We start from the raw sequence: 27,422 nt of genomic DNA, 5'->3' as shown, positions 1-27,422 counted from the left end.
AAAAGAAGGAACTTAAAAGTTTGAAAAAGTGAGGTTCAAAAGGGACCATATTGCTTCTAACTGGAAGTAGAGATATTTTGAAATAGAAGTAATAGCAAGGTGGGATTTCCCTGGTGGTCCAGTGGCTAAGACTCCACGCTCCCAATGCAGGGGGCCTCGGTTCGATCTCTGGTCAAGGAACTAGATCCTGAATGCCGCAACTAAAAGATTCCGCATGCCGCAACTAAGACCCGATGCACCCAAGTAAATAAATAAATATTTTTTAAAAAAAGAATTAATAGCAAGATAATTTGATTTCTACTATGGAATATTACACAACCTAATAAATACTCCTATCACCAGGGTGCAGCAAGTATCTTGAAAGGAAAGCTGACTTCAGTGGTCTTTTTTTACCCTCTTTTAATTTCTTTTTTTAAAAATTTTTCTTACTGTTGCAAGAACACTCAATATGAAATCTACCCTCTTAACAAATTTGTAAGTGTACAATACACTACTGTTGACTGTACGTACAATGCTGCACAACAGATCTCTAGAGCTTATTTACCTTCTTAACTGAAACTTTGTGCCCACTGTCTAGTAACCCTCCATTTCTCCTTCCCCCCAGTCCCTGGCAACCACCATCCCACGCTCTGATTCTAATAAATTTGACTATTTTAGATATTTTATGTAAGTGGAATCATGCAGTATTTGTCTTCCTGTGACTGGCTTATTCTACTAAGCATAACGTCCTCAAGGTTCATCCATGTTGTTGCATATTGCAGATTTTCCTTCTTTTTTTAAGGCGAAATAGTTATTTCACTGTATTCTTATAACTACATTTTCTTTATCTATTCATCTGCTGATGGACAGTTAGGTGGTTTCTACAACTTGGCCACTGTGAACAGTGCTGTAATGAATATAGGTGCAGTAATATGTCTTTAAGATTGTGAGTTGAATTCTTTTGGATAAATACCCAGAAGTGAGTTTGCTGGATTATATGCTAATTCTATTTTTCTTTTTTTTTCTTTTTTTTTTTGCGGTACGCGGGCCTCTCACTGCTGTGGCCTCTCCCGTTGCGGAGCACAGGCTCGGGAAGCGCAGGCTCAGCGGCCATGGCTCACGGGCCCAGCCGCTCTGCGGCATGTGGGATCTTCCCGGACCAGGGCACGAACTCGTGTCCCCTGCATCGGCAGGCGGACCCTCAACCACTGCGCCACCAGGGAAGCCCAATTCTATTTTTAATTTCTTGAGGAACCTCTATACTATTTTCCAAAGTGACTGCACCATTCTACATTCCCACAGTGTGCGGGGTTCCAATTTCTCCACATCCTAGCCAATACTCACTGTTTTTTTGTTTTTTTGATAATAGCCACCCTGAAAGGTATGAGGTAATATCTCATTGTGGATTTGATCTGCATTTCTCTGATAATCAGTGACATTGAGCATTTTTTCATACCTGTTGGCCATTTGTATATCTTTTTTGGAGTAATGTCTGCTCAAGTTGTTAGCCCATTTTTAAAATCAGACTATTAGTTTTTTTACTATTGAACTGTAAGAGTTCTCATATGTTTTGGAGATTAACACTTTATCAGATATGTAGTTTGCAAATATTTTTTCCCATTCCATAGGTTGCCTTTTCTCTCTGACAATTGTTTCCTTTGCTATGCAGAAGATTTTTTAGTTTGATGCAGTCTCCCTCATTAATTTTTGTTTTTGTTGCCAATGCTTTGGGTGTCATATCCGTGATACCTTTGCCACGATCAATGTCATGAAGCTTTTCCCCTGAGTTTTCTTCTAGGAATTTTACAGCTTCAGATCTTACATTGAAGTCTTTAATCCATTTTGAGTTGATTTTTGTGTATGGTGTAAGATAAGGGTCCAATTTAATTCTTTTGTATGTGAATATGCAGTTTTCCCAACACCTTTTGTTGGAAAAACTAGGCTTTCCTTATCACATATTCTTGGCACCCTTTTTGAAGATTAATTGACTGTATCTGCATGGATTTATTTCTGGATCCTCTATTCTGTTCCTTTAGTCTATATGTTTGTCTTTATGTCAGTAATATACTGTTTTGACCACTGTAGCTTTGTAATATATTTTTATATGAGGAAATTGATGCCTCCAACTTTGTTCTTCTTTCTAAAGATTGATTTGGCTATTTGTGATCTTTCATGGTTCCATGTGAATTTTAGAATTTTTTTTTCTATTTCTGTGAAAAATGTCATTGGGATTTTAATAGGAATTGCTTTCAGTCTGTAGGTCTCTTTATGTACTATGGACATTTTAAGAATATTGTCTTCTAATCCCCCTCCTCAAATTTTCTATTTCACTTAGTCTTTTATCCCTTTAAATTCTTTACTTCCTTAGCTCAACAATGCCACAATAAAAATTTTTTAAAATATTTTATCTAATTATTTAATTTTCAGTAGGTTATTCAAAGTATTTAAAAGTCTACCACAATTCTGTACTTAATAGACTATTGTCTTTTTGGTTTTAACCAAGTGGAAAATTATTTCCCCAAAGTTTTTCCCTAAGTCTAAACTTTGTTGATGATTTAGACACCCCATAACCTTGATCTCTCTTCCTACTTAGGTGTGGAAAGACTCACTAAGCTCAAATCAATATTAAGGAATTTGTCTCAGAGGTTTGAACAAAGAAAACAAAAATTATTCTATGAGCTATCTTGTGTCAATTTTCTCAAAATTGCTGGCTATTTCAAACTCCCTATGCATCAAATATTCACATGTACATCTTTGATGAGAAATACCTCTCTGATATCCTAACCAATATTCTTACCAGGAAGACTCATTACATCTGCTGTTACTATTTCCATACTGAGTTCACAAGCGTGATTCATTACTGTATGTGTGCTTGTGATATTACATATCTCTCCTAGGGAAATCTGTAATTAGGTCAAAAAGTTTCCCTATCCCAATATTGCTTCCCATTTCCTGAGTCACATGATCTTATCAAGCCCATGAAATAAGCTTCTTTTGGCTTAGTGGTCCCTCACTGATATATGAAAAGATAGGTAAACACTGTTTTCCTAACTCACATTGAATTCCAGAATTTATACTTTAAGAGAGTCATTTTTTAAATGTCAACTGAAATACCTCTAGTCTTTTGTCTCAGACTTATATAAAATGTTAGCCTATATGAAGTAAATAAATATAAAATAACTAAATAGAATATATTGGAATATTTTCCAGTTAGAGATAATTAAGGGAGATTTTACTTTACAGTGCAAAAAAGGCAACTAAAAAACTAAAATAGAAGTACCTTAAAATTGGGCAGAAATAAACTAAATTGCACTAACTACTTACAGAAATAGCTGTACCTATCTATTTATAATAGATGCCTAGGGACTGAGAAATAGAAATTTGGTGACCATGTTTTATAAACTACTAGAGCAATATTGAGATAACATACAACCCGAAGGTTTAATTATTTTATTAAAATTCACTTTAAGAGGTAGCTCTTTATATATACACATTTTGTCATGTGTAACACATGGCTTTCTGTTTCTTTTCTTTCCTTGATCCTTTTTTAAAAAATATATGGTATTTACCGAAGCCAGTATTCATTCAGCTTAATTTTTTACATACTGTATATCTATAGTATAATAAAATAAAAATTAATGCTTGATAAGATGCTTGCTATGGAAAACAGTTTGACAGTTCCTCAAAAAGCTAAACATAAAATTACCACATGACCTAGAAATTCTTCTCCAAGGTACATACATACCAAAAAAAATTCAAAGAGACTTGAACAAATATTTGTACATCCAAATGTCCATCAACAGATGAATGGACAAATAAAATGATATATATATATATACATTTATATGTTTGTATTATATATATAATATTTATTTATATGTATAATGGGATATCACTGAGTCCTAAAGAGCAATGGAGTTGGGATATATGCTATAACGTGGATGAACCTTGAAAACATTACAGTGAGTGAAATAAACCTGACACAAAAGGACAAATATTATATGATTTCACTTATAGGAAATATCTAGAATAAGCAAATCAACAGGACAGAAAGTAGATTCAAGTTTACCAGGGGCAGGGGTAGGGAGAAATGGAGTTAGTGCTTAACAGTTATAGAGTTTCTATTTAGAATGATGAAAATTTTTGGAAATAGACAGTGGTGATGTTTGCACAACATTTTGAATGTAATTAATGACAATGAATTGTAAACATAAAAAGTATTAAAAAGGCAAATTTTATGTTATATACTTTTACCACCATTTCAAAAATGTAATAATGTAATTTACCAAAAGCCATTGGATTGTACACTTTACATGGGTGAACTGTATGGTGTATAAATTATATCTCAATAAAAATGTTATAACAAGTAATGTTTGAAGTCCCTCTTCAATGTTTGAAGCTCAGGTCCCTTTTCCTTAAAGAAGCCTTCCTTGATCATTCTATGACCTTCTCTTATTATCAACTCATAGTATTTTACTTGTTTATATCACTCATTTAGCACTAAATTTCATCCTCCTTTTGAAATCTCTGGTGTTTTTAAATTACTATTACACATTTAATATTTGATCATGCTTTGTTTACAAAACAAGATTAGTTGCTCAAATTATCAAATCAAGACTCATATTTAATATTTGTTTGTACTTTTTTTTTACCAAACGAGATTAGTAGTAGCTGAAATTGTCAAATCAGAATCCAACAGCCCTCTATCATCTTCAAATTATCAAAAAATATTTCAATTTTACACTTGCACTTATCCATTAAGTAAGAATTTCAATAACAACTGTTATTTCTGGGAAAAAATAATCAGAATACTCATTCCCTGGGCACTCCAATGAATCAAGGATGTAATAGACTTAGTTTTATAACTATTAAAAATAGGTAGTAGGATACTTTTAACAGAAAATGTTGTTTGACCAATCACTTTTCTTTTTCCCCAAATGAATTAAAGATAAGATACGATCCAAACAAAAAATTAAAAAGGTGAGGGCTTCCCTGGTGGCACCGTGGTTGAGAGTCCGCCTGCCGATGCAGGGGACACGGATTTGTGCCCCGGTCTGGGAAGATCCCACATGCCGCGGAGCGGCTGGGCCCGTGAGCCATGGCTGCTGAGCCTGCGCGTCCGGAGCCTGTTCTCCGCAACAGGAGAGGCCACAACGGTGAGAGTTCCGCGTACCGCAAAAAAAAAAAAAAAAAAAAAAAAGGTGAGGAATACACATTTAACATATATACAAATATTTTTTGTCTAAGTAGAAAGGTACAGGATATATACATTTAATCCTGAACAGGATTAAATAAAATATGAAATTACACAATTTAATTATAATAAAAAAGGTGTCTGGGGGCCAACCAAAAGTTTTGTTTACTTAAAAATCTTATTTAGTGATTATAGTGATCTTAAAATAAATTATACATAAGAATTTGGGGTATAATGATGAGAGAGAAGGAAGACTTTAAAGAAAAGAATAAGAAGAATGAATATATATATATATGAGATATTCCTTTGGAAAATAGCATAAAAACTTGAGAAATAGATATAGCACACTTACGATAAAGTTATATACTTATAGAACAGAGATACAAAGGCTAGGTAAATTTTCTACCTATATAGAAAATTAGTATATGCTTAAAATGACCTTTGAGGCTTATAGGCTATTTTAATCCACAGCAGGGTTTTCTTTTTTTAATTGGTACTTAGAGAAATGCATAATATGTGTTTGTTAAAATATTTCTTTCCTGCAGAATGTCTGAATGATTTGCTCTTTAAGTATGTCTTTGAAAACATATCATAAATGTAAAGAGTATTAGCTCAGGGCTTCCCTGGTGGCGCAGTGGTTGAGAGTCCGCCTGCCGATGTAAGGGACACGGGTTCGTGCCCCAGTCCACGAGGATCCCACATGCCGCGGAGCGGCTGGGCCCGTGAGCCATGGCCGCTGAGCCTGCACGTCCAGAGCCTGTGCTCCGCAACGGGAGAGGCCACAATAGTGAAAGGCCCGCGTACCGCAAAAGGGTATTAGCTCACATGAAATTTAAGAAATAACGTATTTTGATCTAAAGGCAGAAGGTTTAAGTTTTTAAAATATGGCATCATTACCTCAAAAGTAAATCTATTTCAATGAACAGCTATATTTCTATTCCCTACCGAAGTAGAATGACTTATGTTCACTTTTACAGTGAAAATACCCACTGGCGTCTCAGAGAATATTGCTTTTCCAGCCAGAAATACAGCTATTTATCAAATTCAGTTCCCCAGAAAACAGTCAATAAAGAGAAGGAAACAAAAAATGGTTTCCATCAGACAAAATAAATGAGTTAAAACTCATTCTTCATTAATTGGGAAGTCCTCTTACCCTTAATCTCTGAGGCATTATAATTTACACATGATCCAACAAGCTTGGGTTGAGATTCCCAAGGTCCCAGCATATTAGAAAGAGGGATAAAGATGATGATGATAGCAGCTGTAAATTTCTAAGCACATATTAAGCACTACACATGGGAACGAGGGCCAGGAATGGAGAGAGTATCTGTAATAGGAAACTGTACTGAAAGCTGTGTAGGAACTTAAAAAAGACCAACAAATGGCTTGACTCCATGACCAAGAGTCTACAAATCTTATGTCTCAAGGGTATCATTATGCTACAATACAGAATAACTAATGCTCAAAAAGACAACTCCTTGAGACCTTAAACAAATGTTTAAAACTTTGCAAGGTTAAAAATATACATTTTTAAAATAAGGAGCATGGACAATACAATCTAAATACCTAGATTTGAATCCAGACCCATCACCTAATATATCAATGACCTTAGGCAACTGTAATCTCCTTCAGACTCAGTTTCTCCAAATGTAAAATGGAAATAAAACTTACCTTACAGCATTATGGTGAGAATCAATATATGTAAAAGCACCCAGCACAACTCATGAATACAGTAGCTACTGAAATACTCTGAAAACTTAACTACTTAGAATAATTTGTTGGGATAAACAATTTTTTTACTTTTAAATGTTATTACTTTTTAGATGTTTAGACGTTACTCTAACGTAACGTAACTCTAGTTTGTAAATATGTAAAAGTAGAAAAAGCCAATTCATTTAAGTGTATAAAGAATGTTCTCAAAGTTCATCATAAATCACCACCAATTCACTCTTCAGCCTCAATTTAGATGGTATCTCCTCTGGAAAATCTTCCCACAATCTCCACTTGCATATCTATTAAACACTTAAAAATCTACCACATCCAAAACCAAACTCCTGATTGTCTATCCCTATCCCAAACCTGCTCCCTATGAAAACCGTCCCCATCTCACAGTTGATGGCAATGCCATCCTTCTAGTTGCTCAGCAGAAAACCTTGGAGTCATCTGGCCTTCTCTTTTTCTCATATTCCACATCCAATCCATCAGAAAACATTTTGATTGTACCTTAAAAACATCCAGAATTTAACCACTACCAGCCTTACCTAAGCCACTACTTTTCAATCAGATTACTCTAAGAGACTTCTAACTGGTGGTCAATGCCTCCCTACTGTCTATTCTCAACATAGCAAGTGGAGTGAACCTTTACAAATATAAGCCAGATTTACCGAAAGCCCGCAATGGCTCCTTAAAGTCCCTACAGTGCTCTGTAAAGCCCCAGTTACCTCTGTCAAAACCTCCTACTCTCCCTTCTCCCTCACTCTACTCCAATCATTACTCTGAACACACCGGGTATGCTTTTGCCTTGAGTCCTCTACCTGGAAGGCTCTTCCCAAAGATATCTGCATAGTTAACTTCCTTGATCGTTGCTCAAACATCACCCAACTCATCACCACCACAGCCTTCTTACCCTTCTCTACTTTTTCTTTCCTCCATAACACTTGTCACCTTCTAACATGCTATATACTTATTTATTATGCTTACTGTTGACTCCGCCCCAATATACGTTCCACAAGAGCAGAGACGTTTGAAAATTTTATTTACTTATATATCCCTAGAACAGCACCCCAAATATAAATTAAATATATAAATAAAAGAAGACATTAGAACTTCTTTGTGTCACCTTTAGTATCTTGCACTTACCCCTATTATATCAGTTATCACATGGTACTATAATAGGCTGTTATATTTTTGCCTCTTCCACTAAACTGTAAGTTTCGTGAAACGAGGGACTTAATTTTGCTTTCCATTACTATCGCAGAATGTACTTATAGTGTCTGACACTTAGTAAGGATTCTAATATTTGATAAACTGCTGAAAAAAAACCCCATCTAAATCAAAGGCTTTAACGCCTTTATTATCTCCAAAATATAAACACAATGCTTAAAGGCATGACACTGAAGACTGAGTTCTTTCTAGATTTTGTTAGAGATTTTGGTCTGGCTCTGGCACTTACTGACTAAAGGACATTGACGAAATCATTTAAATTCTCTACAGCTATTTCCTGATCAGCAGAAATGGGGGTAATGATACTACCTATACCTCATGTGATTATCATGAATGTAAAATAAGATGATAATGAAGGAATTCAGAACATCCTTCTTCAAAATACGCTGCTCTGGCATATTGACTGTTTTGAGTTAAAGGCACTTGAAAAACAGCAAATACAAGAAAAACACTGACTTTCCTCCTTTCTCTTAAAAGCAGGAAATGAAATTACTATATGAAAGATGTCCTCCCTATACCAGAAGGAAAGTAATATTCTTATCATCAAAGATGAAAAGTTGAGACTGAGAGAATTCTCAACAAACAGACCTTGTTAAAATAATTCTTATCTTCCTTTAGTCTCTCCAAATAGCTTAGTCACTTTTCCACAATTGCCTCTCTTTGGTCAACCTAACATAAAAAAAGTAGATTTCACCATTTCTTTGGTCTTCATTCCTCTTGCAGACTCTGTTTCACACAAAACTATGTGTTAAATAAAGCTGTATGCTTTTCTCCTGTTGATCTATCTTACGTCAATTTAATTCTCAGGCCCTGCCAAATAGAACTCTAAGAGGGTAAAGTTAAAAGTTTGCCTCTCCTACAATAAAATTAGCGCAGTAGTTTGCACATATTAAGTATTCAATAAGTGACATCTATTATTTGCTATTACAAATTAAACAGGACTTCCCTGGCGGCACAATGGTTAAGAATCCGCCTGCCAGTGAAGGGAGATGGGTTCGAGCCCTGGACCAGGAAGATCCCACATGCCACAGAGCAACTAAGCCCGTGTGCTCTAGAGCTCACAAGCCACAACTACTGAGTCCGCATGCCACAACCACTGAAGCCCACACACCTAGAGCCCGTGCTCCGCAACAAGAGAAGCCACCGCACCGCAACAAAGAGTACCCCCCCCACTCACCGTAACCAGAGAAAGCCCACGCACAGCAACAAAGGCCCAATGCAGCAAAAACAAATAAATAAATAAATAACAAATTAAACAGAGGCACTACTATAAGTCCTACTTCAATAACTTGACCAAGTTGGAATATTCATTAAATACAATCTTTGGAATCTCCTTAGAATGACCAATAACATAAATTACCAAGTTACCTAAAATATCTTTGATAATCATTTTGCAAAAGAAGTTACCTTAACTGTCTCAGCAAAAGTATTTACATTATCCCAGAATATTTTTAAAATATTTCTGAATGTTAGGTTCTATGACCATCTTCAGTAGCTGCCTTCAGTGTTTAATAATTTCATAGTATTTTTAAATATAACCAGGATGCCTAGTTCTAGAGTTTAAAAATTAAACATCTTACTTTTTAGGTGAACTATACTTATAGGCCTATAATATATACACATCTTCTTCCCTCTACTCTAAATAATCTCATTTCCAGGAATAAGACTTTTGAGAAAAAGTTAAATAATTTAAGTATATTTGTGACTCTTTACTAAATCACCTCCAAGCTTTCCACTTCTCATTTTAGTCATGTACCCAACAATATGTAGAATCCTCTGGTAATGTTATATTAGGGATTTAGCAAAACTAACAATTTTGTTGAAATTAAAAGGGCAGTTATATGGTGTTTATTTTAAACTTTACTTTCCACTATTTTACAATAGAAATAATTTTTCTATTATTTCCTTGTCTACTGTGACTCCTAAATGTTTTCCTATTCTATGTTCAGGGTCTGTTGTCCATTTTATAAAATACTTATGAATAATCATTTTCTTTACACTTTGTACTACCATAAAGAAAAACAACATTCATTTTACTTAGCACACATATGAACAGTAGGCAAGAAAACCAAGGTAAGCAGTTTAAATGATTGTCCCAAGACCACAGATGGAGTGACTGCCAGCTTTAGGATTAAAACTAAGAAGCTCATTATTCCCCTTCTTATATTCTGAGTACTTAATATTGTTTTTACATCACAGGGATCTCATAATTAATTTAAGAATAATAATTTAATTTAATAATTAAAACAATTATCAATAATCCTGACAATATATTTAAATAGACTTCTGAAATGTATTAAATAAAAATAAAATTAGTTTACCCAAATATTCCCTGAAAAAATTAATCTGATTTACTACATAAGTTATTTTTAAAATTTTGATTAGAGTGCCAAGAAAGTGACAGCTTAATATAATTTATCATTTCAATGTCTTTTTTAAAAGCTAATTTCTCTAACCAAAATCTACAGTAAGTATATGAGAAGGTTGGATTTAATACCAAACATACTTTTCCATTAAAAAAAAAAAATCCTCCAAACTTAAAACAGTAGTTTCTACTCTAATTGTAAACTTCAACTTCAAGAATTACTTACAACAGATATATCTAAGAAAAGACAATGATAAAAAGTAAAGAAAACACAAAATACTACTGCATTTACAGGAGAAAAAGACATACAGTATAATATTAACAGCTTACTGTGGAGAGTGGGTTTAATCAGGAAGTAGCCATTATCCTTTCGATTCAGAGCAGTGACAGCACTCCAAAACAACAAGCCGTGATATTTTTCAGTTAAAAGGCATGAAAGAATACCTACTATTGTGTCCTAGCTTTGCTGACCCCAAAGGTCACCATATGTCTTTTATCAGAAGCTATCATGAAAACATAATCCAAGTAAGCATTTACAATGCTTTATTTGTTGAAACACCTAAAATCTACCTAACACAACCTCCCTCTCTCAGTTACTCACAAAACATGGCTGTCTTATTCAGAGATTAGCAATTATTGTAATGAGATACTGTCGGAGAGGGTCAAATAGTACTTCCTGCAGTTTACACATCTTGATTTCCTGGTAAACAAACTGAAAGGCAGGTGGAGCACTTAGATCACCAGTAACCGTGAATGCTCACGTGACAAAACTAAGCCAGGTGAGGTTGATGTCTCAATCTTTCTTTTCTTAATTTTATTAACGTCAAAACAGACAATAAAGAGTTCTTTCTTCCTTTTTTAAGGAGGGTTTATTCCTGACATGTGAAGGCACACAGTTTATAATAAGGAATGCTTGAGAAGCGAATCTGTTTAAGTAGGTTTTAAAAATTACTTCTCGGCAGGTAAATTTAAAAACAAGGCAACACTAGCTAACAAGGTTTGAAAAGAAACTAAGATTAACTGTTCAAAAACCTGCTAACTGTAGGGAAATGTCTTTGAATTTCAATTCCTTCAAGAAAATAGATAAAAGAAGTTTCTGAGTTATAAATAAAGACAAGCTCTTGCAAAATAAAACTATAATTCATGTGGCAGTCTTTGGGAAAAAATCTCAATTATATGAATCAAAAAGTTTACATAACTTGAAGCTACTCCCTGCATCATTTAAAATTCATATTTCAAAAAGAAAACAAAACCTAAAATATTTAACTTGAGCATTTAAAAATACATATTGTTAGCTTGAAAATTAAATTTCTCTGTCCTTAGTTTTTCCTCCAAATTGCTGTTTTTCACTCTGAAATTTCTAGTATAGTTGAATGAAGATTGATTTAAACTAACTAAGGGTATAAAACAAACACACACTCTGTCAAAATGATAAATTCACTAATTTAAAAATATTTAGGAGACTTTTTTAATCTACAAAATTTCATTTATCTTTAAAATTCTATATATTCTAAGGCCCAGCATCTGTCCTAACTATTATGAACACAGCATGCTTTAATTTTAATGCAAAGAGCTCTTAACGACCCTTTTACAGCAATATAATCAAGGCATTAAATTATATAACTTAAATCAGGTGTATATTTACTCTGCAAAATAAAACTCTAATGTATTGCAACAGAAAACAAAACAAAGTGACAATAAAATCACTGACAACAAAAAGAACACCTAAGTAGACAAGACTGTGCCACGAATACAAAATATCAGAACAGATTATGTTACAAACATTTAATATGTATCATTTGAAAGGAGTACATATTTAATACTGAACAACATTAATGCAAGTTGCTAACCACCATCTTTACTATGATGACGCATGAAATAGCAAATTTTCAGAAAACTATTACTAAAAGTTTCAGCTGAATTTCTTGGTCCAATTAAATAATTCAAATATCCTATAGTTACTTGGAATGCAAGACACAGCTCTTATTTCCCTTATAGATAATTTAAGATATAATTCCTACCAAATAGGTAGCTTTGACTATGTAATTCATATATGGAAACAAAACAAAATTTTAAATTAGAAAACTATTATTTCAATTATTTCAAAGAGCCATGAGTATCTTAGTTTCCCATATGGATCAAATTTAAAGGATAATGAAATTAAAATAGAGAAGTAAAGAAAATAAATTTGAAATTTTGTTTCATTCAAGGTAGTTTTTATCAAATGTCAGCAAATTTCAGGGTAAGAGTTTACAATTCGGTTGAAAGGGCAAGGGTGAAAACCAGGGTAAATATGATACCCTCTGAGTTAGAAAAAGACCCCCTCTGAGCTAACATGTGAGAAAAGGAAACCTTTTCCTCCTCTAGATATATTTCAGCTCTAACTTGTTCTCGCAGTCAGGCACTCTTGCGTAAAGCACACTTAGCACAACGAACTATACCTGGCAGTTCTGTACAGGGAAAAACCTCCAGAAATGATTCCCTTGCCCCTGGCAGGTCTAAGAACCACAGAGGAGATTAGTCCTCCATGACTTAAAGAATTCATGCAAAATGAAAATGAAAGACAGGAAAGGGGACAGGAGAAGGAAGAGAGGCTCCTATATTTATTTGCTTACATTCTGCTGACAATAAAGAAGCTTTCCATAGTTATTTATATCCCATCTTATTTCAAAATAACTTAAGGTGACTTATGGACATATGATTAGTAAAACAGAATGCTTTCAAAATGTAAATTAATATGAATAAAGGGAAGCAAGAAGATGAAACACAAAGTAAAGCTGGAACATAGAAACGCCTGTCATAAGGCCTTGCACAACTCTAAGACGTGAGTGGTTCAGCTCTGAGCTTCCTAGCAATCAAAGTAAAGTGGGAAACAAGATCAAATTATAAAATTCTCATTTTGTATAAGCTGCATTTTACAAATAAGCACCAAAGCTTTCCCTAGTACTTAGAACTGAGAGAAATATCTTCATACTTTTCAATAATGCAACCCTGGACAAAAAAATAATTTTCTCAACAGCATCTTTACAGAGATTAAATAACAAATTTCATATGGAATTCCTTTCAACCTTTCTTCGGGGCAAGTTGGTATCATAACATGATGAAAGGTTACCCAGAAAATGAGCCAACTTGCTAGGAAGCTATGTATCTAACTGGGATCTTTAAACAAACACTAACAATCCCCAGCATCTTTTGTTAAATTCACAGTCCATTTTCATATTCCAAGTTAATATTTCATTTTCTAAATGCAGATTCTTCTGCTGGATGAGTAAATAAAATGGACATGCAAGTGATAACTGTGGTTCCAGATCAAGGAGAAGACATTGGTAGGATAGGTCCAGACACTTAAGAGGGATCTCTCTTTTTAACTTAAAACAGTTCCTCTCTCCCTCTTTGTTGACCCTCCATGATCCTGCTCAGTTGAACAGCCTGGGAGCCCAATCTCTGATGATTTACATTCCTCCTCAGTTTGGTATTTGTAACTATGGTAGAGAAATCTGATTTATTAGAGTTTCTAGATTCCTACCTTCTCAGACAGTCTGCACCAATTTCAATTTATTTTAGAGCATGAATCTTGGCATATTTTTGCAGCATTTACTTTTCATATTATTGGTGGGGGAGAAAGACAGTAAAATTAATATAAAAGCAATTTCCTATTTCCCATTTCATTATACAAGATAAAACAAGGTCCACAATAGTAGCACCTCAACACACCATACATCTGGACTGAATAATACTAAAATTTAACAATGCTACAATCTAATTTTTATGTGGGGTAAAATAAATAAGTAGTAGCAAATATATTCCATTACAGTTGTGTTGGTCTCTTCGCTGTCTCCCAAAGATGCCAAGGTTATGTTCTCTTACCTACCAGTTTGTTTATATTGTTTCCCATTTCTTCCTTACCACACTATCAGCTTAGATCTCATCACTTTCAGGAGGCTCCTCACTCAGAGCCTAACTATTTGAGCCCAGAAAACCTTCTTTCTCCACATGATTTAGCTCTATATTACTCTCTAATTATTTTAGGGATCTCCCTTACTAGATTTTGAAATTTCGTATTTTGTATTACCCATTGTGAACAATAAAATGTAAACATTATAAGTACAAATTAACTTAAGATGGTGCATTAATAAACTGCTGTACATATTTATAACAGCTCATGTTTGTCCAACATAAACAAGTTACTTATTATGATTGCATCAAGTGAACCAGAAGGCCAATTTTTATTTTAATTTCTTTATTTTTGGCTGTGTTGGGTCTTCGTTGCTGCGCGCCGGCTTTCTCTAGTTGCAGCAAGTGGGTGCTACTCTTCGTTGCAGTGCGCGGGCTTCTCATTGTGGTGGCTTCTCTTGTTGCGGAGTATGGGCTCTAGGTGCGGGCTTCAGTGGTTTCAGCATGTGGGCTCAATAGTTGTGGCTCGTGGGCTCTAGAGCGCAGGCTCAGTAGTTGTGGCGCACAGGCTTAGTTGCTCCACGGCAAGTGGAATCTTTCTGGACCAGGGTTCGAATCCATGTCCCCTGCATTGGCAGGCGGATTCTTAACCACTGTGCCACCAGGGAAGTCCCCAATTTTTATTATATAGATAATTTCTAAATGATATACAATCAACCTATATTAAATCAAATCTTGGGCTTTTCTATTTTCGAGCTTGTCAAAAGAATTTTAGTTGTGACAACTTTTGATAACACTACCAAAAGCCAACTAGATTTTCTAAATTATTGTCAGACCTCAAAATAACTAAAATTAAATGACAATTGTGTCCAGTACAGTTTGATCCACATTTGAATTCATATACATAACCCTAAGAGTCATGCAGTCTTTTACCTGATTAAATGAACTCTTCCAATGTGGAGCCACTGAAATTTGTTATTTCTGAATTTCCTATTTTATGAAAATTGAAATCTAACTATAGTAATCTCAACATACAATTTTTGCTGTTGCAAAAGGTAGTAGTATTTACATTTGGCGTAATATGTACACTTGCTTAACATTCTTCTTGCGATAAGTAAACCCATCCTAACATTTAAAAATATGTTAGAAAGCTATGGTTAACCTCATATTAATTATCAGCTTAAATCAATCAAGATTATAGTCTATTCATGTAAAAAGTTATAGGATAATTTAAATGGTTACATTATTAACCACCTTACAATTGTTTATTTCAGGGAACAAAAGTAGGAAATATATCTATAATATAAATTGGAAAGCTTTGAATAAATTTAATAACAAAAGAAAGAATATAATTCAATTTTCTTTCTTTTCCTAAAAGACAAACTGAAAAGAGTAAACCAAAGAAAGCTACACATATATATTTTTTCATTTATTGTAACATAATAGATACACACAGAGCCTGTAAAAATACAATATTCATTTTGCTGCAGAAGAACAGACATTGCATAACAATGAGATTTGCTAATGAAATCAACCATCAACCTGGAATACATATGTATTAAACCAAGACCCCAGTGTCATTTTCTTTTTGCACCGTTTGTTCTTTCTTTCATTTTTTCTTGACCTTGTCAGTATTTTTGTCCTTTAGATTTTGGAACTTTGGTAAAGAAAAATCAAGACTATAACATTATTATATAGAGTACTGCTTTTTATTCATCACATTTATTTTTAATGTAAATTCCAATTGTTCTGCTTCTATCAGCACTATTAATGTATCTTTGGGAAAAAAAAAAAATCAATAGATGCTACCAGAAGAAACAAAGGAGGTTTATTTCTATACAAAATTGTTGAATCAGGTTTGAAGAAAACTTTTATCAACATTTGACATAAATTCCATATAAAAACTTTTATAGCAATATTAGTTCTTACTAAAGAAATAAGAAAATAATAATATATTTTAAAGTCACTTTTGTAATAATGTAATTCTTCCAGCAGTTCTCACTACTGACAATTAGTAAGTGAAATAATGTAAGGCTGATATAATAATCATGTTTTTAGATAAAAATCGTAACTTTTCCCCCCAAAATGCTCTGCTGTTCTGGTCTACAAAGTTAATCACTAATTTCCATTTATCAAAAATAAGCAATTTTGAGAATTTTCTTAAAGATTTATGACTTAAATTTACGATTTAGTTATTATAATTTTCTATAAAAGCCCAAAAGGCTATGAAAATATTTGATATATATGTCTTAAAGAAAAGCATTAATGTCCCTCAGAATTGATTTATATCTTTTTGAGTATAAGCTATTTAACTAAATGACTATCTGTCCTATTGGTTGTCCATTTACACAAATTAAGTTTTCAGTTCACGTATACTACAGATAAAATTAACAGCCTAGCCTGCTGTGGTATACAACTGCTACTAATTCATGATTATAATAGTTTTTTTTAAAAGCAGTACTTATACCAGCTAAAACAACTTCAGCCAAACAAAACTGTTTCCTATTTTTATTTTCATAACAACTTAATATCTAACCTCAAACAATATCCTGAAAAATAACAAGTCAATAAATATTACAGTTTTATTGGAAAAGTAAACCAAACAAGACATTCCTTATCAAACTTAAATTCTCTGAAAGTTGGCACTGACAGTCTAATAGTTCTCAAGGCTAACTATTTTAAAAATAGTGAAGGATAATTTTAAACGAACTACATAATCACAGGGCAATCATTAATCCACACACAAAGTATTTCCCTAAAACCCCAGAAATTTCTGTTAAAATGGCAAATTATAAATCCAACTGTAGAGAAACAGACAGCTAAAAAAATGTCTACGGCAATACTGAGAACCTACTTTCACTAAGGCAAAGGATGAAATCCTAATAAAATGTGGTGATAGGCTTTGGAAGGTTATCAAGCTCCTTGCTACTCAAACTGTAGTCCACAGACCAGCAACGTTGAAACTACTTGTTAGAAATAAAGAATCTCAAGCACTAGCCCAGACCAAATGAATCAGAATCTTATGCACATTAAATTTTAAGAAGCCATGATCTAGAGAATTCCTTAGCCTACCTAACAATTTGTATATCAATTCCAGTAACTCCTGATATTCTAATAACTCCTCAAAAATCCATATGAAAATGTAGAATACTCGGAGAATAAACTATTTGTCACGTTCAAAGCCCATTACCTACTATTTGCTTAATTATCTGAAGTTTCGTATTCACATGGACTACAGATTTTAAATTTGTAGTAATACAAAAAAATAAGGTGGGAATAATGTATTTTTTGTAAGATCTTAGAAAATATTAAATAAATGGATAAAATTGAAGTATTACACAGTCTTAGCAATTATTTTAAACTACTTCAACAAAAGAATACTTTCTTAAATAAAATCCTGTGAAGAAGCCCTGTATAGTAAAAAAGAAATAAAGGGCTGCTCATTGGGGCAGAGGAAGCACCCAGCAGTAGCCAACACATCTCAACAGAACCAACTCATACGATTCCTCAGAGTACAGTTTGAAAACCTGATTTAAGGGAATTTGAACTTAAGAGTCTAAAAGTGAACTGAACAACTGTTATACTGATCACAGATAAAGTTTACTATTCATCAAAGCAAGTTGTAAAGATCACTAAATAGAAACCCACCCATAATTTAGTTTCTCTATACTGCTTTAAAGTAAGAACACTAGATAAAATTACATAATTAAGCATTTTTTTCCTAATTCAAATTGATCTTTCCCCAAATAGGTCTAATTGGTGAACTTGGATTTAACTAATATGTTATCTTCAATTAAATTATTTTAGTTAACAGTTTGCCTACCTTATATAAGACATTATGTTATATGCTATATGGGCAATACAGATGAATAGACAAAGTACTTATCACCGTGGAAGGCTAAGACAAATACATGAAATACAGTATGTGCCAATGAAAGCAACAGAAATATAGTACTACAGGAGCAGAGTTAACTGTGGATATCAGAAAAGACTTCATGCAAAGCTAACATCTTAAGTAGGCCTTGAAAAGTATATAGGATTTTTTTGAAAGGCAAAGATGGCTAGGCAGAGGAACTGGGAAAACGGTATACTAAGTGGAGGGAAAACAATATGCTGAAGGTAGAGGCTGAAAAGTATTGGGCATGCTCAAAGAATAGCTTGAGGTAGCTTGCAAGTCCCCCAATAACAAGAAGCATGAGTTATTAATTTTTATAGTAGTAGCACTTACAAAACTCAAGTGTTAATACACTTGTATAGCCTAATAAAAGCTTTCAGTATCTACTGTTTGAATGAACTAATCAATCAATAAGTGAATGTAATCTAGTCTAGCTAGTATATAAGGCATATATAGAAAATAGTGGGAGATGTGGCTGAAAAGCTAGTTTAGGACCTTATTAGAGACAACCTTGAACATCACTTTAAGTGTTAAATTTATTCAACACTGCAAACAGTGGTAAACTACTTGCATTAGAAATATTGATCTAGCCGTTTTAAGTAGGATGAATTGGAGCAGAAAGCGATTTCCAAGAGGGATATTACAATATTCAGCCTGTTGCAAAAGATTAGGCAAGAGGAAAGGGTCTGAACTAAGATTGTGGCAGTTGAGTCAGAAATACGGAGATAAATATGAATATGAAAGATAAGATGAATCAATTCTTTTTTTACTTGTTGACTGGTCAAAGTAGAGCAAGAAACAAAAAATTAAATTATAGATGTAAAATCTATTGAACTTCATAGCAAATTCCACATAGACGGGGTAGGAAGGCAAAAATTAAGGAAAATCCAAAAGTTGGGAAAAATGTAGACCAGGAAATCTCTTATGCACTTATGGTGTAAACTCATATAACCACTGCAGAAAGAAATTAAGCAATACTTAGTAAAATCAAAGCTGTATGTAGTCAATATCACAGAAATTCTACTTCTGGGTATGTAACCCAGAAAAACTCTCATACATATGCATAAAGTCATATACAAAAATGTAAACTACAGCATTATTTGTATAGTGAAATACTAGAAAATAAATAAAAGATTGTGGTGTGTTTTTATAATGAAATATATAGCAATTAAAATAAATGAACTAGAGCTACACATGTTAACATGGATATATATATCTTTAATATACAAATACAACCACTTATGGGAAGTAAAGGTTTTGTTGGTTTGTTTACTTCTATTTATCATTTTATTTAAGATACGACAATCTGAAATAAATCAGTCAAGTAAGGAGAAGCTGGATATGTCTTATGAATAATCAATGAAACAAGTCTCTGGAGGACACAGAAAAGGATAAAAATCAAAAAGCATGAATAAACTCTTAGGTTTGGTAAGGAGGCAAAACATTTTTTGTTTGTTTTTACCAGGACTGATTTATTTTATAACTGGAAGTTTGTACTTTTTGAAAACCCTCACCGATTTCACCCACCCCCCCACCTCTGGCAACCACCAATCTGTTCTCTATTAACTATGAGTTTGGGTAATTTTTTTTGTTTTTGTTTTTAGATTCCACATATAAATGAGATCATACAGTATTTGTCTTTCTCTGTCTTACTTCATGTAGCAAAATGCCCTCAAGGTCCATCCACGTTGCTACAAATGGCAGAATTTCCTTCTTTTTATGGCTGAGTAATATTCCATTGTATAAATATATAACACATTTTCTTTATCCACTTATCCACCTGTGGACTCAGGTTTTTTCTACGTCTTAGCTATTGTTAAGTAATGCTGCAATAAACATGGAGGTGCAAGGTAAAACAATTTTTTTTTTCTCAGAGATGGGTGGGAAGGTAGAAGAAAAAAAGACAATTTTGTAACTTTTTAATTTGAAATAACTATATATTTACAGAAAGTTGCAAAAATAGTATAGTGAGATTGCATGTACTCATCACTCAGGTCCCACTAATGGTTACACCTTATATAACTATAGTGCAATATCAAAACCAGGAAACTAACTACAATGTATACATATAGTTCTATGTCATCTTACCACAGATCTAGATTCATGTAAACAGCACTGCAAACAAGATACAGATCTATTCCATCACCACAAGGATCTTTCTCATGCTACTCCTTTACAGTCACACCCAAACCCCGCTCTCCTCTACCATCCCTAACCCCTGGTACCACAAATTTGTTCTCAGTCTCTATAATTTTGTCTTTACATAAATGGAATTATTGAGTGACCTTTTGAGATTGACTTTTCTCACTGAGCCTGATGTCCTTGAGATCTGTGTATCAATAGTTGATACCTTTGTATTGCTGAGTAGTATTGCATGATATGGACACACCATACCGTGTTTAGCCATTCACTTATTGTAAGACAGTTTGATAGTTTCCAGTTTTGGCTATTACAAATAAAGCTGCTATAAACAACCATGTACAGTCATTTTGCTGGGATAAATGACCAGGAGTGCATTTGCTGGGTCATGTATTTCACATATGTTTAGTTGTTTTCTTGTTTTTTTAAGAAACTACCAAACTCTTTTCCAGAGTGGTTGTACCATTTTACATTCCCAATGGCAATGTATAAGAGCTCAATTTCTCCACATTCTTGCCAGTGGTAGATATTGTCACTAATTTTTGTTTTAGCTGTTCTGATAGGTGACTAGTGATAGTTCATTTTTGTATTTCTCTGATGGCTAATGATTTTGAACATCTTTTCATGTTCTCGTTTGACATCTGGATATCCTCTTCAGTGAAATGCTACTTCAGTGAAATGTTACTGAGTTTTCTAATTAGACTGTTGGCATTTTTACTGTTGAGTTTTGAGAGTTTTTATATATCCTAGATATGAGTCCTTTGTCAGATATGTGGTTTTCCATATTTTCTCCTAGTATATAGCTTGTTTCTTCACCATCATAACAGGGTATTTTACAAAGCAAACAGTTTTAATTTTTGCAAAGTCCAATTTACTGATTTTTTTACTTTCAAGGGTTGTGTTTTTTTGTGTCAGGTATCAATATAAGAACGCTTCACCAAGTTAGGACTTACAGATTTTCCCTTATGTTTTCTTCTAAAAGTTTTACAGTTTTATGTTTTACATTTATGTCTATAATCCAAACAGATCTTGAACTGGAAAAAAGGGGAACTGATAGATCTGTTTATAAGAAAGTCTTCAACTACTTGGTAGAGTTATTTGCCATATTTATTGGGTATCTACTTAAAGTATGAAGCACTTAAGATACAGATACAAGGTACAGGATACAGAGAATGGAGAAAACACATAGTTTTACTTCATTGTTTTAAGTGCTTTGGCAGAATTGTACATCAGTGTACCTGACTTAGACAGGAAGAACTTGAGAGTATTCTTCAAGAAGAGTATGTCTGCTCTAAGTCTTTAAGAATGGAGAAATTAGGCTACTCACAGAGGGAAAGCTATGTCAGGAAGAAATAATAGCACTGAACAAAGGCAAAAAGACTATATACCCACTGCCTGCTTTAAGGAAGTATAAATGGTTTCAAAGTTGGGGAATACTAAGTATGGGAAATTTAGGCAAAATTTTAGATGTAGATAGGAGACAGATTGTAGAAGATATCATGTGCCCTGTAAATGAGGTTAAATTTTATTCTGTAGTGATGGGAAGCTAGTAAAGGATTTTAAGTAGGTGAATAATCAAGTTAGATTTGTGATACCATTTAAATGGTCACTGAAGAGGACGCTGAATCTGGACACAGCAAGACTAGAGGCAGAGCCACCAGTTAGGAGGCTACTGTGATAGCCCAGGTGAGTCATGATGCAAACCTACATAAAGATTTAGGCATCACGAATAGAAAAAAAGGATGGATTTGAGAATTACTTAGGAAAACAATAAAGAAATGTTGTCTTTACTGAAAAAGGAGGCAGAGAGAAATGTTGGCTTAAGGAGCATAGAGGTTATGAAACAGCAATTGTGGAAAATCCTTTTAGTAACCAATAATTAATCTGTAGGATTATATAATACAGCATTTACCAAAGCATTGAAAAACACTAGCCCCTCTTAAGAGGTTCTTTGAAGGAAGGGTCAAAGATTGGAGATTCACAAAACATGTTAGCACATTAAAAGATGTGCCTAAACAGTTGTTAAACAAAACAAAACCTGTTTACCTTTGCTTAACATTAACCCTAGGTTTTCCAAACTTACTTGACCATGGAATCTTTTTATCAAGCAATACTCACTCTACACAACTAAGGCTCTAGCAAAACTATTTTGGGGATCACTGGTTTAGCAACAATATGAGCTTTAGTTAAGCTTACAGCATAATTTTTTTCAATATTCTCTTTTTTTAAAAAAACTTAATTCTTAAATGTAGGTCTATGTGAAATCTCTCTAGCTTCATTTATTACTCCCTTTCATTACTCACAGCACTCCAGACACACTGGTTTCCTTATTGTTACCGGAATATGCCAAGTACAATCTTCCTCAGTGTCTTGGCACCGGCTGTTTTCTTTGGAAGAGTCATCACCCAGATATATGCATGACTTGCTCCTTCACTTTCCTAAGATCTCTGTTAAACTGTCATCTTCTTAGGAGGGGCTTCACCAACCACCCTATAACAAATACTAACTTCACAACCCTGACACTCATGACTCTTAATTTGCTTTATCTTTTTTCATAGTGTTGATTGCCATCTAATATAGTAAATATTAGTTTATTAACTGTTATCTCTTTCGCTCATTGACTGTTAGCCCCACGTGTGCACAGTCTGTTTTGTTTACTGCCTTATCCTCAGCATTTGCATGTACTAGGCACCCAATAATTAGTTATTGAATAATTTAGTAACCATCATTTAACCTCTATCTGAGTGTATTTACTTCACATCAAAGTAGATTATAGGTGAATAGCTACATATCAACATATCCATTGATAGGAATAGTATTCTTTATGATGTTATGGTTAATATTTTTTATGCCCACTTTCTATCTAAAAGGTCTAACCAGTTTTATCCTTAAAAACAAAAACCCAAAAGAAAAAAAACTTACTTCAAGATTTGGGGACCTTTCAAATTTTTCTCCTAATCAAAAACAATTAATTGTATAATTTTCTTTTTTTTTTTTTTTTTGTGCGGTACGCAGGCCTCTCACTGCTGTGGCCTCTCCCTTGCGGAGCACAGGCTCCGGACGCACAGGCTCAGCGGCCATGGCTCACGGGCCCAGCCACTCCGCAGCATGTGGGATCTTCTGGGACCGGGGCACGAACCCGTGTCCCCTGCATCGGCAGGCGGACTCTCAACCACTGCGCCACGAGGGAAGCCCTAATTGTATAATTTTATCTTTAGAAAATGCATGGACATTATTTTGAATAATTGTTGTTAAATTTCTCTTTAAGTTTACTTCTTTAGACACTGGCTTAAGAAAGACTACAAATTGAAGCAATTTGTACAGCAACCTTGACCTTCTAGAACAAAGGGTAGTTTTCTTCCGTGATGTACAGAGATTCCTTTCTATAACTTTAGCAACTGTCAAATGCTTTAGTAGGTTTTACGTGTGTAATGCTTCCACTTTTAATTTTGGCCATGACTTACTACTCTTCAGTATAAGTCAGCTGTCCAATTGAATATACTCCACATGGTAGTACACTCTCATGGAGACCTCTAAAAGCTGGATTCCTCTAAAAACTGGATTTCTCACTGATACATGCAACAATATTTCATTCAAAACATTTCAGTACAAAATCTACAAAACCCTCAAATATTTTAATATGAAATGCTATCTCTAAAAGAAAGAACCTTTAAAAATACACAAATAAATCAACACAAGATACATATTTGACCCAGGTATAAACTCTTCATTCAACAAAAATTCTTCTATACAGCAATCTAGCAATGATTAAAATGATAAACTTGAAGTCTTTCCAATAAAAATATGTGCAATTAAATAGTAAATAAAAGTCTCCAAAATTATGTATGCTCATTATGCAGTGGTCATGAATAAGTAGGTATACTCTGTAGTATTCTAAGTTTTATTCAAAGAGACTAGTTTCTTTTACCTTCATAACTAAAGCTATTTTATATGTATAACAAGTCATAATCTAAGAGTCATCTAACGTTTTTCATGAACTAGTTTAATGACCTTGGTTGAATCACAGTCTATGAGACTCAGTTCCTTCATCTGTAAAATGAGAAAGTTTGTCTAGGATTTTTAACATATTTTCTAGCTTTAATATTCTGTAATTCTAAAAATATACTTTTTCAATTAAACTCTATTGTTTTTACCCTTGCAAACTAACTGAGAAATATTTCTGATTCCAAGAAATTCCTGTTCCCTTAAAAGCTTACTTCTTTGAGAACTAGATAATAAAACATATTTCTATTTCTCTGTAACGAAAACACCTCAATTTGTACTGAAATATGATAAGTACTGGTTAACTATGTTAGGTGAATAAAAGCTGAGGACAATTTATTAGAGCATAAGAAAGACTCCTAGAAGGAGTCTAGAAGGTCACAGACTGTGTGCTGAGCTGCTAGCAAAACATCTATGATGCTCCAAAGCTGCCATTTTTCTTCCTTGACAAAGACTCCATCTGCCACTGAGCCATTTACAGCCTCCAAGTCAGAATATCAATGATTTTCAACCATTCTGCAAGCTTGCTTTCACCTTGACATCACCTCTGTAATACATCTAATGCCGAAGATACATATATCCCCAACTATAAGCATGAAGCCCATGCTTTATTCATCTGATAGGTATTTAAACTACCCTCTAATGTACCATTTTTATTCATGCTGAATTGTAAAGGAATTTTAAAGTGCATATATTTGCTATAATTCTTGTTGCTTTACTTACTTGCTTTCAATCAGATATATTCATAAAACTTTAAAACCTGAAAAGACTGTACTAGGTAGTTTTCAACTAAGACAACAGAACTATATCATGTTTCCATTTAATATAATCTACTCTAAAATTATTTCATATAAAACATTTTATTTCCTTAAAAACTGAGAACATTAAAGCAATGAAGAAATGTTGATAAAATTTAGTTTTGCACTCGAATCTGTGTTCTTTACATTGTAAACAAGTGAAACCCATTTACTTAGCAATGAAAGAGAAAATTTTTCAATTATATTTTGTTGTTTCCTACTATTTTTTAGTGGAAATAGATGCAAACTGCCAAAAACTATTAAAAATTCTTCTTCCATTCCTTTTAAACAAAAGCAGTATAGGGACTTCCCTGGCGGTCTAGCAGTTAAGACTCCGTGCTTCCACTGCAGGGGGCATGGGTTCCATCCCTGGTTGGGTAACTAAGATCCCGCATGCCACACGGTGCAGCCAAAAAACAAAAAGCAGTATAATACTTAATCATCAATATTTATAAAAATGGAAATAACCTTACTTAAAATATTGCTTCTCTACAAAGTAAATAATGAATTAAGACCTACTCTGTGCAAAACATTAAGGGGAGTGTAAAAAGTTTACAACAAGATTCTCGGCCTCAAGTAGAGGAAATAATAAATGTACTCATGAAAAACTATATAAAAAGACAAGGTATTTTACAGTGAGCGGAAGTGTGTTACACGAGAAGAAATTATAGATTACACGTTAGGAGACAAGTCTAAATACATCTTTGCTCTGAACCCTCCAAGTACTTAGTCATTAATCTAGAAAAACCACTTACTCACCTGTAAAGTGAGGTGACTAGAATAAGTGATATCTAAAGTCTCTTCCTGCTCTAGCACGCTATGATAATAGGATACCATGAGTCTAGACGTCAGATGATTACAGATACTAACTGACCCTAAATTTTCAAAGGGTACTCCCTTTGGGTAGATATGGCTAGTCCTGAAAAGGAAATGAGATTTGAATTGGGTCTTGAAGGATGTACAGCATTTGAATATATATGCAGAGGCAGAAAAAGAATCTTCACAAAAAAAGGGAATATTATAAACAAAGACACGGAAAAAGAAATCATGATTTCAGATATGTTAATATGGCAATGTTAACCATAAGCAGTAAGAAGAGGAGACATGATCCTGGAGACAGAGAAGCTAGTAAGTAAAGCAATAGAGCAATCTAAACATGACCTAAAGAGGGTGGTGGTAGGAATGACAGGAAGACAAAGAATGCAAAATATACTGAAGCTAGAACACAGCCACTTTTAAGTTTGGATTATCTAGAGCCAGAGGAAGGAGAGTAATGCAAAATGATAACAGCATTCATATATTGATGTGGGAAATAGTGATACTAGTAACAGAAATAGACCTGAAATGTGATCATCTTTCTAAAATAATATGAAAGAAATATATAATACATTAAAAAGAAATAAAATCATCTAATTTTCAGAAAAAGAATTGGATTAGGAAGTAGCTACTGATGCTGGAGTCTCTGCCATAAACTGTGTAACATCCAGCCAATCACTCTAAGGTTTGGTTTTCTAAACGGAGAGTACTGAACATAATATGATTTTAAGATTCTTTTCAGTTTTATAATAACACATCATATTAATTTCTGAATAAACTTGAAATTGTAGAGGCAATCTTTTGAAATAGTCTTAATCCTGACTGATTGAAGATTTAACATTTTGCGTACATATGAAAAGTTGAGAAATACAAAGTAATTCAACCAAAAAATTATTTAAATGTTTATTTTCACCTACAGGTACAACCAAAACACAAGTGCCACAAAACTAAAGGCAAAAGCAGTAATTTCAGGACTAACCCTGCATTTTTGATCCTACATTACTCATTAGCTAACTCATTAAACACCTTTTACTAGGAACTAAGGGAAAACCAAAACAGAATAGTTTCCATGTTTAAGCTTATCATAACATTATTGGTGAGGTAAAATGAATGTATGTAAACTAATAAAAAGTTGCCTTTTGATATAGACTAACCCACATACAAAGAAAATCATAGCTTAACAATATTTCAAAGGGGAAATGAACCCCAAAGTGCAATCTAAAAAACATAATGGATATAAACTTTGGTTAAAGGAGAAAATATTCTTAGAAAGTTTCTTAAAAAGAGAGGCCACAATCAAATCAAAATTTTATTCATATTTCATACTTATTTTTATACAATGATTACTCATAATTTCAAGAAAAGGACCTCATATTTATTCCAATGTCATGATTAAAA

General features: G+C 33.6%; 1 protein-coding gene across 22 annotated transcripts in view; it reads right to left on the bottom strand.

The window, feature by feature from the left end:
• The window catches only part of BAZ2B (bromodomain adjacent to zinc finger domain 2B), a 382,464-nt gene that overhangs the window by 158,741 nt on the left and 196,301 nt on the right, over positions 1-27,422 (bottom strand). The window contains exon 1 of one of the 22 annotated variants that reach the window (XM_060016707.1): positions 10,791-11,318. The exons of 20 other annotated variants lie outside the window; for them this stretch is intronic. The gene's annotated coding sequence lies outside the window, so the exon portion shown is untranslated. Of the gene's footprint in view, positions 1-10,790; positions 11,319-27,422 lie in introns of those variants that run through there. One more of the 22 variants, XM_060016706.1, reaches the window with a different exon arrangement.

The sequence above is a fragment of the Delphinus delphis genome, chromosome 7 (assembly GCF_949987515.2).
Source record: "Delphinus delphis chromosome 7, mDelDel1.2, whole genome shotgun sequence".
In the NCBI taxonomy this organism is placed as follows: Eukaryota; Metazoa; Chordata; class Mammalia; order Artiodactyla; family Delphinidae; genus Delphinus; species Delphinus delphis.
Note: the sequence above shows the minus strand (reverse complement) of the source record. Positions and strands in the feature narration are given on the sequence as shown.